Source organism: Pan troglodytes, chromosome 3 (assembly GCF_028858775.2).
Source record: "Pan troglodytes isolate AG18354 chromosome 3, NHGRI_mPanTro3-v2.0_pri, whole genome shotgun sequence".
In the NCBI taxonomy this organism is placed as follows: domain Eukaryota; kingdom Metazoa; phylum Chordata; class Mammalia; order Primates; family Hominidae; genus Pan; species Pan troglodytes.
This window is the reverse complement of record NC_072401.2, coordinates 184699447-184712753: the sequence shown is the minus strand read 5'-3', so window position 1 is coordinate 184712753 and position 13307 is coordinate 184699447.

The window sequence follows — 13307 nt, the reverse complement described above, 5'->3', positions numbered from 1 at the left end:
AGGCGAACACCTGTACACTGTTGGTTGGAATGTAAATTAGTATAGCCACTATGGACAACAGTATGGAGGTTCCTCAAAAAACTAAACATAGAACGACCATGTGATCTAGCAATCTCACTGATAGGTACATATTCAAAAGAAAGGAGATCAGTATGTCGAAGAGATATGTGTACTCCCAGGTTTATTGCAGCACTATTCACAACAGACAAGACATGGAGTCGACCTAAGTGCCCACTAATGGATGAATGGATAAAGAAAATGTGGGGTATATACACAATGGAATATTATTCAGCCACAAAAAAGAATGAAATCCTGTCATTTGCAACAACATGGATGGAGCTAGAGGATACTATGTCAAGTGAAAAAAAGTGAGGCACAGAAAAACAAATATCTCATGTTCTTACTTATCTGTGGGAGTTTGGAAGAAAAAGTAAACTCATGGAAATAGAGAGTAGAATGATGGTTACCAGAAGCTAGGAAGGGTAGTTGGTCAGGAGGGGAAGGGTGGACAGAAAAAGGGAATAGTTAATGGATACAAAAATACAGTTAGATAGAAGGAATAAGACCTAGTATTTGGGAGCACAATAGGGTGACTATAATTAATAATAATTTATTGTATATTTCAAAATGACTAAAACAGTGGAATTATAATGTTTCTAATACAAAGAAATGATAAATATTTGAGGTTTTGGATATTCTAATTACCCTAATTTGATTACTACACATTGCTTGTTTGTTTTAAAATATCACATGTACCCCATAAATATGTATAACTGTTATGTATTCATGTTAATTAAACATAAAAGATAATATATTTACTAGTCTTTAAGTGGAAGTTGGTCACCATAAAGGTCTTCATCCTTGTCATTTTCACATTGAGTAGGCTGAGAGGAAGAAAGAGGAGGGGTTGGTCTTGCTGTCTCAGGGTTGGCAGATACGGAAGAGGTGGAGGAGGTGGAAGAGGAGGCAGGAGAGGCAGGCACAGTAGGTGTAATTTTATGGAAATGCATTGTAACTTCTGCCTGACATTTTTGCTTTTTCATTTCTCTAAAAATATTTGCATATGATGCCAATCATTTTTCCACCATGTGTTTTAGTTTCATTGCCTATATCATGGAAGGGTCTATGTTGTAAAAGAAGTCAAAAGCAGTCTTGAATAATCAAAACCCTTCTGCCAGATCATCTAATGCCAACTTGTTTTCTGGCACTGCCTCATTGTCTGGCGCTGGTTTGGAAGCACTCACTCCATCGTCGTTGTCTGTTAATTCCTCTAGGGTGGTGTCTATTCACTCTTGAATTTCTCCTACATCAATATCTTAAAACTTTTTTTGGAGAGGCCAAGGTGGGCAGATCACCTGAGGTCAGGAGTTTGAGACCAGCCTGGCCAACATGGTGAAACCCCATCTCTATGAAAAATACAAAAAAATTAGCTGGGCATGGTGGCGCATACCTGTAGTCTCAGCTCTGGAGGCTGAGGCAGGAGAATTGCTTGAACCTGGGAGGCGAAGGTTACAGTGAGCCGAGATCGTGTCGTGCCACTGCACTCTAGCCTGGGTGGCAGAGTGAGACTCCATCTCAAAAAAAAAAAAAAAAAAAAACCAAAACTCATTTTTTGTGTTTTTGTGTGTGTGTGTGTGTATTTTGTTTTTATTTTCCAAGATGCATATCTTGCAACCCTTTACTCTCCAGCTTTTTTTTTTTTTTTTTCATAGCCACAATATCTGTCTTGATTTCCTTGATTGGCTCTGTTGTAAATTCTGTGAAGTCATGCACAACATCTGGACACAGTTTTCTTCAGCAGGAATTTCTTGTTGTGGGCTTGATGGCTTTCATGGCTCTGTCCCTAACAATGATGGCATCTTCAATGGTGTGACCCTTCCAGACTTTCATGATGTTCTCTTTTGGGGTTCTCTTCCATAGCATTGACAATCCTTTCCGTAGAGTTGCAGTGTGTAATGAGCCTTATGGTTCTTATGACCCCCTGATCTGGAGACTGAATTGGAGAAACTGTGTTTGGGGGCAAGTAGACAACTTTGACTCCTTTGGTGTTGAACTCATGAGGTTCTGGGTGTCCAGTGAGCATTGTCCAAAAGACCTTTAAAAAACAATCCCTTACTGCAAAGGTACTTCTTGACTTTGGGGACAAAACATTGATGGAAGTAATCCAAAAAAAGTGTTCTTGTTGTCCAGGCCTTCTTATTATATAACCAAAAAACTGGCAGCTGTGTTTATCTTTTCCCTTCAAGGCTTGGGGTTTGCAGTTTTATAGATAAGGGCAGTCCTGTTTTCATAAACTCAACTATATTTGCCTAAAACAATAGAGTTAGCCTATCCCTTCTTGCCTTAAATCCTGTGCTTGCCTCTCTTCCTTACTAATGAATATCCTTTGTGGCATTTTTTTTCTTGCAGAATAGGGCACTTTTGTCGGCATTAAAAACTGATTCAGGGCCGGACGTGGTGTCTCATGCCTGTAATCTCAGCACTTTGGGAGGCTAAGGCGGGTGGATCACTTGAAGCCAGGAGTTCCAGACCAGCCCCCAACATGGTGAAACCCTGTCTCTCCCAAAAAGTACAAAAATTAGCCGGGTGTGGTGTCATACACCTGTAGCTGGGACTCCAGCTACTCAGGAGGCTTAGGCATGAGAATCGCTTGAACCCAGGAGACAGAGGCTGCAGTGAGCTGAGATCACCACTGCACTTCAGCCTGGGTGACAGAGTGAGCTCTGTCTCAAAACAACAACAACAAAAAATCAACAAAAAAACTGATTCATTCAGGTATCTCTTCTCCTCAGTGATTATCTTAATGGCATCTGGGAACTCATCTGCTGCCTGTTGGTCAATACAAGCTGCTTCTCCTGTTATGTTGACATTTTAAAAGTCAAACCTCTCTCCAAAATTATCAAACCATCCTTTGCTGGCATTTAATTCTCCACTTTTATTTATTTATTTTTTTTTGAGATGGAGTCTCACTCTGTCACCCAGGCTGGAGTGCAAGGGTGTGATCTTGGCTCACTTCAACCTCCACCTCCCGGGTTCAAGCGATTCTCCTGCCTCAGGCTCCTGAGTAGCTGGGATTACAGGCACCTGCCACCACACCCAGTTAATTGGTATGTTTTTAGTAGAGATGGGGTTTCACTATGTTGGCCAGGCTGGTCTTGAACTCCTGGCCTCAGGTGATCCGCCCACCTCGGCCTCCCAAAGTGCTGGGATTACAGGCGTGAGCCACTATGCCCGACCAAATTCTCTACCTTTGGATCCTTCACCTTCCTTGTCATTTAACTCATCATCTAATGACTTTGCTTTTCCCACAGTTATATTAGAGCCTATAGTTATGCCAATTTTATAGCAATCCTGCACCCACATAAAAGCTGCATTTTCTATATGAGACAAATAGGCATTTCATAAAAAGTGCAAGGTTTTCATGCCTTCTGGTGTAGCTGTAGGGACAACTTCACAATTTCCTTTCCATTTTTTTTTTAAACATGGTCTGAATGCTGGATTCATTTATCTTGAAATGGTGGCAACCACAGCTGAATCTATAGTACATATCAAAAAAATTCAAGTTTTTCTTATAATGTCATGATTTTTAGTTGCTCCTTGGGAGAACTTCCAGCATTACTAGTGGCACTTCGTATGAGTCCCGTGGTCTTATTCGAGGTTTATGGTATTGCATTAAACACAACAAAATATACATGAGAACCACAAGAGATCACTTTTTACTGCAACGCACAATTTACTGGCAAGATGAGCTGCCCACTTAGAGATGATCAGCGTCACACGGCATTTTAAGCGGACTTTCACAACACTTGAGCTCTGCCACAACAGCAATAGGAGGTAGCTACAAGATTATCACAGTAGTACAGTATTACTGCAGGTAATTTTATGCAGTTATGATTTAATACTGCATCTTTACATTGGTTTACATTTCTCTTGACCATGAATGGTGCCAAGTACAGTCTGTGTTTGTCCGTTTAACTTTTTATAATATATTTGTGTATACTTAAAGGTAGTAAATGATAAAATAGACTACTACACGTGCTTTATGCATTCATGACATTCCTAACTTTTTCTTATTTTTAAGACATTTCTAGGCTACACAGTTTGTCTGCAAGTTTTTTTGAACTGTCACAAATCTCCAAACATGTTTTCAATATGCTTACTGTAAAAAATTCACATAGAAGTGGAGCCAAACAGTTCAAACTTGTGTTGTTCAAGGGTCAATGCTACATTCCCGCCAACAGCATGCAAGTGTTCCTTTTCCCACATACCCTCCCCAAACTTGTTATTTCTTGTCTTTTTGATAATGGCTATTCTAACAGGTGTGAGGTGATATGTCATAATGGTTTTGATCTCCATAATCATTAGTGTTGCTGAGAAGCTTTTCATATAGCTGTTGTCCACTTTTATGTCATCTTTGGAGAAATTTATAAATCGGGTTATATGGGATTTTTTGCTATTAAGTTGTACAAGTTCATTATAAATCTTGGACCTTAACCCCTCATCTGTTATATAGTTAGCAAATATATTTTTTTCTAATCTGTAAATTGCCTTTTCATTTTGTTGATTGTATCCTTTGCTCTGCAGAAGTCTTTTTGTTTGATATAGTCCCTTTATTCATTTTTACTTTTGTAGCCTGGATTTTACTGTGGTATTCAAGAAATCATTGCCAAGGCTTTTACTCTATGCACACTTCTGGGAGTTTTATGGTTTCATGCCTTACCTTTAGGTCTTTTATCCATTTTGAGTTTTTTTGTGTATGGTGTGAGATGAGTCCAATTTCATTCTCTTGAATGTGGAAATTCAGTTTTCCCAGCACTATTTATTGAAGAGATTATAGTTTCCGTACTGTGTCTTTTTGGTACCCTTTTTGAAAATTAGTTGGCCATATGTGTTTAGATTTATTTCTGGGCTCTCCATTCTGTTCCACTGGTCTATGTGTTCGTTTTTATGCCAGTACCATACTGTGTTGGTTACTATAGCTTTGTAATATAAATTTAAATCAGGAAGTGTGATGTCTCCAACTTTTTTTTTTTTTTTCAGAATGGCTTTGGCTATTCGGAGTTTTTTTGCAGTTCTATATGAATTTTAGGATTGTTTTTTCTATTTCTATGAGGAATGTTGTTGGGATTTTGGTAAAGATGCATTGAATCTGAATCCACATGTTGCTGTAGGTAGCATAGACATTTAATAACATCAGTTCTTCTGGTCCATGAGCATGGAATATGTTTCCATTTATTTGTGTCCTTTTCCATTTCTTTCATCATTATTTCATAGGTCTCATTGTACAGATTTATCGCCTCCTGGGTTAATTTATTCCTATTTTTTATGATATTGTAAATGGGATGGTGTTTTAATTTCTTTAAAAAAATTTTAATTAACTACTTTCCTTTCCTCTTTCTTTTTCCTCTTTAGATGAGCATCATGATCTATGGTTTTTAAATTTCTTTTTCAGCTAAGTTGTTACTTGTGTATAGAAAAGCCACATATTTTTCCATGCTGATTTTGTATTTTGCAACTTTATTGAATTTATTCATTATATTTAACAGTTTTTGGTGGAATCTTTGGGATTTTCTACATATAGAATCATGTAATCTGCAGATAGAGATAATTTTACTTCTTCCTTTCCAATTCAGATAGATTTTGTCTCTTTTTCTTGTTTAATTGCTCTTGATAGGACTTTCAGTATTATGTTGAATAGGGTGGTGAGAATGGGCATCCCTGCCTTGTACCAGGTCTTAGAGGAAAAGTTTTCAGTTTCTCCCCTTATTATGATGTTAGCTGTGGGTTTTTGTAAATGGTATTTCTTATGTTGAGGAACTTTCTTTCTATAACTAAACTGTTAAGAATTTTGATCAAGAAGGAATGTTAAACTTTGTCAAATGCTTTTTCTGTGTCAATTGATCTGATTGTGTGGTTTTCATGTTTTAGTCTATTAATGTGATGTATCTCATTGATTGATTTGCATGTGTTAAACCAGCCTTGCCTGCCAGCAATCAATCCCACTTGATCATAATGTTTAATCTTTTTGATGTGTTGTTGAATTTGATTTGCTAATATTTTATTGAGTTCCTGGACACTAATAAGATGCTGACTTTTATGATCTAGAAAAATCTTTTCTTTATCTTAATCACAGTACAGGGCACATCAACAGGGGAGCTTTTTTTTTTTTTTCTTTCTCCATTACTGTTTTTCTTTGGCCTTAAGGGGAGACATGAACCCAATATTATCCTTTTCCAGATATTTTGATTTAGAAAACAAACAAATATGTGTGTGTGTGTGTGTGTGTCTGACACATAAAATTAGGACCTTTCGAGACTGCCACTAACATATCACTAAAGAACTTATTGCTAAAGATATTCTGAAAAGCAATTTATATATTTAGTGTGTTCAGGAGTTTGTAATGTGCATTCCTCACAGGGTTACCTGGTTCATACGGTTCTTGGGAAAGGGATTTGCCAGAACTTATACTAGGAAACTATTGGCAGCCTGCCTGTCTAGTGCAGAAACATTCTGTTTCTATGAACCAATTAGTATTCTAAATGTCTATACTGAGTCCATATTTTATAATAGCAGCAACAAACTTGAAATTGAATTGTCTCTGAAACTGTGTCTACCTAAGAAAATGAAAGCTGCAATAGAAACTCATAAATGAAAAAATTATCTCCTGACCATTTTTGAGAGAATGAGAGACATATTCTGCTCAGTGTAAAAGTGGTTATTAAAGTTATTTTGAAAAATTTTATTTGTACAATGTATTTTAGAATTTACTGAAGCCTTTTGGGAGAGAGAAAAGTTATACATGACAGTGTCACAGAAAAATATGATCCAAATCCAGAAAGGAAATTTTTGTGAAATAAACTGTAGATCTAAGACTTCTGGCTTGTCAATACTGTGGACCTAATGTATTGAAAACTCGCCTCTAAAGAACTACAAATGCTAGTAAAAATAGAACAAATATTTTCTAAAATGTAAACCTGAGTGCTCAAGAAAGCATTGCCTGGAGAAATATCCAGAAATGACAACCAGAGCTGCTAGCACATGGTCTGAAGCAGCCGTAGGCGAGCGTCCCTGGAGAACAGGGACCTGGGTTTAACTTTCATGCAGGCACAAGGAATGGGGCCTTAGGCCTACTGTTGATGGAAGGTAAGAACTGAGATCCCTGCATAAATCTGAGAACTGTGAAAGGCAATAACCTCGAAGAGAAAGATCAGCATAAATCCACAGTCCCAACTCAAGGATACCAGTTTATGTGCATTTCTTGGCTTGGGAACACCACTACCATGTATTTGTCTTCACAGACTCACTGACAGAACCATTTGATTTTCCTCCTCAGGAAGAAGATAACTGTGCTCAGAAGGAAAGACCAAGTTACAAAAATAAATAGAAAGCAAGGAAATTTATAAACTTTCGGCAAAGTCTAAAAAGCACTAACTATGTCAAAGAACAAACTCAATAATAGCTAATTTGAGGGTGTAAAAACAATGTTGTAACTAAACTACTGGAAAAATGACACATAAGGTTTTGGGAGTTTTAAAATGTGTTTTTAAATCCTAATGATGTTTGGGAAACGAGTGAGCATATTGATTAACTTTTGGTTTTAAGTCAAAATACATCGAGAAAATGTAAGGGTAATTCCTAAAAGAATAAAGAGAACATAGAACTTTAAAATGAGTTGAAAATAAAAGGGAGGGATGATGAAAATGGTTAATTTACTAGGGGATGAGAAAGGAAAAATAAGAAGCAAAGTATGGAAAGAAGCACAAAAACAAGATTGCAGAAATCTAATATATCAGTAATTCTAACAAATATAAATAGATAAAGTATCAGTTAAAACTTGTGTTTTAAAGATTCTTGCTGTATTCTGTTATAAGAGATATACCTACTGATATGGAAAAGTCAAAAGTAAACAATCAAAAAAGGGCAACCAAACATCTACTATCCGAAAACAAAACAAAACAAAACAAAACAAAACGGAACAAACCTTGTGGGCTATAACAATATTGGGCATCTTGGTGTTGAAGGCAAAAAGTATTATTGGGGATTTAAAAAATAGTTAAATGGAGGCCTGGTGTGGTGGCTTACGCCTGTAATCCTAGTACTTTGGAAAGCTGAGGCGGGCCGATCACTTGAGGTCAGGAGTTGGAGACCAGCCTGGGCAACATGGCGAAACCCTGTCTCTACTAAAAATAAAAAAAAATTAAAAAAAAAAATTAGCCAGGCTTGGTGGCGTGGGCCTGTAATCCCAGCTACTTAGGAGGCTGCAAGGAGAATCCTTTGAACCCGGGAGGCAGAGGTTGTGCTGAGAGAAGATAGTGCCATTGCACTCCAGCCTGGGCAACAAAAGCGAAACTTCATCTCAAAAAAAAAAAAGAAAAAAACCCAAAAACTAAACAAACAGAAAACTTCTATGGCTCACAAGCAGAGAATACACATAATGTTTAGGCATACATGTAACATGTTAGGGTCACAAAGCAAATACCCATACAAAGCTTTTTAAAATTAATATTACTTTATTTGATAAATCATAATTGTATTATATTTATAGAATACAATGATTGGTATATGTATACAATGTAGAATGATTGAATCAAGCTAGTTAACAAATACATCATCTCACTCAACATTTCTTGTGGTAACACAATTGAACTTTCCTCTCTTAGATATTTTGAAATATACATTATTATTGACTATAGTCACTCTGCTGTACAGTAGATCTGAAAACTTATTCCTCCTGTCTAGCTAAAACTTCGTACCCTTTGACCAGCAACACCCCATTCCCTCTCCCACTCAGCCTCTAGTAAACCATTCAGCCTCTGGTAACCACCATTCTACTCTCTGCTTCTACGAGTTCAACTATTTTTAGATCCTACATGTAAGAAAGAACATGCAATATTTGTTTTTCTGTGCCTGGCTTATGCCACTTAGCATATTGTCCTCTAAATTAATCCATGTTGTCCCAAATGACAGAATTTCATTCTTTTTTTTTTTTTGAGATGGAGTCTCGCTCCGTCACCCAGGGTGGAGTGCAGTGGTGCGATCTTGGCTCACTGCAAGCTCCGCCTCCCGGGTTCACACCGTTCTCCTGCCTCAGCCTCCCGTGCAGCTGGGTCTACAGGTGCCTGCCACCACGCCCGGCTAATTTTTTTTGTATTTGTAGTAGAGATAGGGTTTCACCATGTTAGCCAGGTTGGAGGAATTTCATTATTTTTTAAAGATTGATTAGTATTCCATTGTGTATACATATGCTATATTTTCTTTATCCATTCATCTGTTGAAGGACATTAGTTGATTCCTTATCTTGGCTATTGGGACTAACGTTGCAATGAATATAGGAATATAGATATTACTTTGACATCTTGATTTCAACTTTTTTGGATATGCACCCAGAAGTGAGATTGCTGGATGACATGGTAGTTCTGTGTCTGGAATTGGTGGGTTCTTGGTCTCACTGACTTCAAGAATGAAGCCGCGGACCCTCGCAGTGAGTGTTACAGTTCTTAAAGGTGATGTGTCCAGAATTTGCTCCTTCTGATATTCGGACATGTTCGGAGTTTCTTCCTTCTGGTGGGTTCATGGTCTTGCTGGCTTCAGGAGTGAAGCTGTGGACCTTCACGGTGAGTGTTACAGCTCTTAAGACAGTGCATCTGGAATTGTTCGTTCCTTTCGTCCAGAGTTGTTCATTCCTCCTGGTGGGTTCGTGGTCTTGCTGGCTTCAGGAGTGAAGCTGCAGACCTTCGCAGTGAGTATTACACCTCATAAAGTCAGTGCGGACCCAAAAAGTGAGCAGCAGCAATATTTATTGCAAAGAGCAAAAGAACAAAGCTTCCACAGTGTGGAAGAGGATGCGAGTGGGTTGCCACTGCTGGCTCATGCAACCTCCTTTTATTCCCTTATCTGGCCCCACCCACATCCTGCTGATTAGTCCATTTTACAGAGAGCTGACTGGTTGGTTTTACAGAAAGCTGATTGGTCCATTTTGACAGGGTGCTGATTTGTGTGTTTACAATCCCTGAGCTAGACACACAAGTTCTCCAAGTCCCCACTAGATTAGCTAGACACAGAGCACTGATTGGTGCATTTACAAACCTTGAGCTAGACACAGGGTGCTGATTGGTGTATTTACAATCCCTTAGCTAGACATAAAGGTTCTCCAAGTCCCCACAGATTAGTCAGATACAGAGTGCTGATTGGTGCATTCACAAACCTTGAGCTAGACACAGAGTGCTGATTGGTGTATTTACAAACCTTGAGCTAGACACAGTGCTGATTGGTGTATTTACAAACCTTGAGCTAGACACAGGGTGCTGATTGGTGTATTTACAAACCTTGAGCTAGACACAGAGTGCTGATTGGTGTATTTACAATCCCTTAGCTAGACATAAAGGTTCTCCAAGTCCCCTCAGATTAGCCAGATACAGAGTGCTGATTGGTGCATTCACAAACCCTGAGCTAGACACAAGAGTGCTGAGTGGTGCCTTTACAAACCCTGAGCTAGACACAGAGTGCTGATTGGTTTATCTACAATCCCTTAGCTAGACACAAAGGTTCTCCAAGTCCCCACTAGACTCAGGAGCCCAGCTGGCTTCACCTAGTGGATCCTGCACTGGGGCTGCAGGCGGAGCTGCCCGCCAGTCCTGTGCCGTGTGCCTGCAGTCCTCAGCCCTTGGGTGGTCGATGGGACCCAGTACCATGGAGCAGGGGGTGGTGCTTGTTGGGAAGGCTCGGCTGCGCAGGAGCCCACAGCGTGGGGGAGTCTGGCACATGGCAGGCTGCAGGTCCAGAGCTCTGCCCTGCCGGGAGGCAGCTGAGGCCCAGCAAGAATTCGAGCGCAGGGCCGGCACTGCTGGGGGACCCAGCGCACCCTCCGCAGCTGCTGGCCTGGGTGCTAAGCTCCTCACTGCCCGGGGCGGCGGTGCCGGCTGGCCACTCTGAGTGCGGGGCCTGCAGAGCCCACACCCAACCCGAACTCGTGCTGGTCCGCAAGCGCGGGCGCAGCCCCAGTTCCCGCCTGTGCGTCTCCCTGCACACCTCCCTGCAAGCAGAGGGAGTCGGCTCTGACCTCGGCCAGCCCAGAGAGGGGCTCCCATAGTGCAGCGGAGGGGTGAAGGGCTCCTCAAGCGCGGCCAGAGTGGGCCCCAAGGCGCAGGAGGCGCCGAGAGTGAGCGAGGGCTGCCGGCACGCTGTCACCTCTCAGTTCTATGTTCAGATTTTTGAGGAATCTCTATACCATTTTCCATAATGACAGTACTAATTTTTATTCCCACCAACAATGGGTTACAAAGGTTCCCTTTTCTCTACATCCTCACCAATACTTACCTTTCTTCTTTTTGATAAGAGCCATTCTAACAGGTGGGAGTGGTATCTCATTGCAGTTTTAATTTGCATTTCCCTGATGATTAGTGATGATGAGCACTTTTTTTTTCATGAACCTGATGACCACTTTTATGTCTTCTTTCGAGAAGTGTCTGTTCAGGTTCTTTGTCCATTTTGTAATTGGGTTATTTGTTTTCATGCCACTGAGTAGTTTGAATTCCTTGTATATTTTGGATACTAACCTTCATTACATATATAATTTGCAAATATTTTTTCCCACTCTGTGGGTTGTCTCATCACTTTGTTAGTTGTTTTCTTGTGCAGAAGCTTTTTAGTTTGATGCAATCTTGTCTATCTTTGCTTTTGTTGCCTGAACATTTGGGGTCCTATCCAAAGAAACCCTTGCCCAGACCAATGTCATGGAGCCTTTCCCTTATGTTTTTTTCTAGTAGTTTTACAGTTTCAGGTCGTATATTTTAAGTCTTTCATTCATTTTGAGTTGACTTCTATGCATGTGTAAGATAGGGATCTAATTTTATTCTTTTGCATGTGGAAATCCAGTTTTCCCAGCACCATTTACTGAAGAGATGATCCTTTGCCCATTGTATTTTTTTGATTCCCTTGTCAGAAATTAGTTGACCAGCTGGGTGCAGTGGCTCACACCCGTAATCCCACACTTTGGGAGGCTGAGGCGGGCAGATCACCTGAGGTCAGGAGTTTGAGATCAGCCTGGCCAACATGGTAAAATCTCGTCCCTACTAAAAATACAGAAATTAGCCGGGTGTGGTGGTGGGCACCTGTAATCCCAGCTACTCGGGAGGCTGAAGCATGAGAATCACTTGCACCCAGGAGGCGGAGGTTGCAGTTAGCTGAGATCATGCCGATGCACTCCAGCCTGGGCGACAGAGCGAGACTCTGTCTCAAAAAAAAAAAAAAGTTCATTGATTATCTGTGTTTGGATTTATTTTGGGACTCTATATTTGATTCCACTGGTCTATGTGTCTGTTTTTATGCCAGTATCAGACTGTGTTGGTTACTATAACTTTGTAATATAAATTTAAATCAGGAAGTGTCATGTTTCCAACTTTTTTTTTTTTTCAGAATTGCTTTGGCTATTTGGGGTTTTTTTTTGTGATTCCATGTGAATTTTAGGATTTTTTCCTATTTCTGTGAAAAATGATACTGGAATTTCAGTAGAGAGCAAAACATTTTTTATCATATTGACTGCATTCTCTTACCTCAGTACAATAATTTGAAATTAATAAAAAATAGGCAACAAAGGATATATTTCTAGAGATTAAAAAACCTTCTAAAAACTTAAAAATCAAAAAATTATAACAATGATAATTACCAACAGTAGTTGAGCTTCTATGATGTGCCAGACATTCTTCCATGCATTTTACATGTTTAGCTCATTTAATCCTGATAGGACCCCAAGTAAGAACTGTCATTATTTCCACTTTACAGATAATGAAACTGAGGAACAGTGTGATTCTGCCCAGAGGCAGAACACATCCTTTTTAACACAACCCCAAACTGCTTCTTCACTTAGAAAATAATATGTAACTGAGGCCAGGGGTGTGGCTCATGCCTGTAATCCCAGTACTTTGGGAGGCTGAGGCGGGAGGATCATGAGGTCAGGAGTTTGAGATCAGCCTGACCAACATGGTGAAACCCCATCTCTACTAAAAATACAAAAATCAGCCGGGTGTGGTGGCGTGCACCCGTAATCCCAGCTACTCAGGAGGCTGAGGCAGGTGAATCGCTTGAACTTGGGAGGCGAAAGTTGCAGTGAGCCAAGATTGTGCCACTGCACTCCAGCCTGGGTGACAGAGCGAGACTCTGTCTCAAAAAAAAAAAAAAATGTAACTGAATGATCATGAAAAGTATAATATGCAGAACACATCGAAAGTGTAGTAAGTACATAGCCATAAAAAAGAACAAAACCACATACTTTGCAGCAACATGGATATAGCTGGAGGCCATAATCCTAA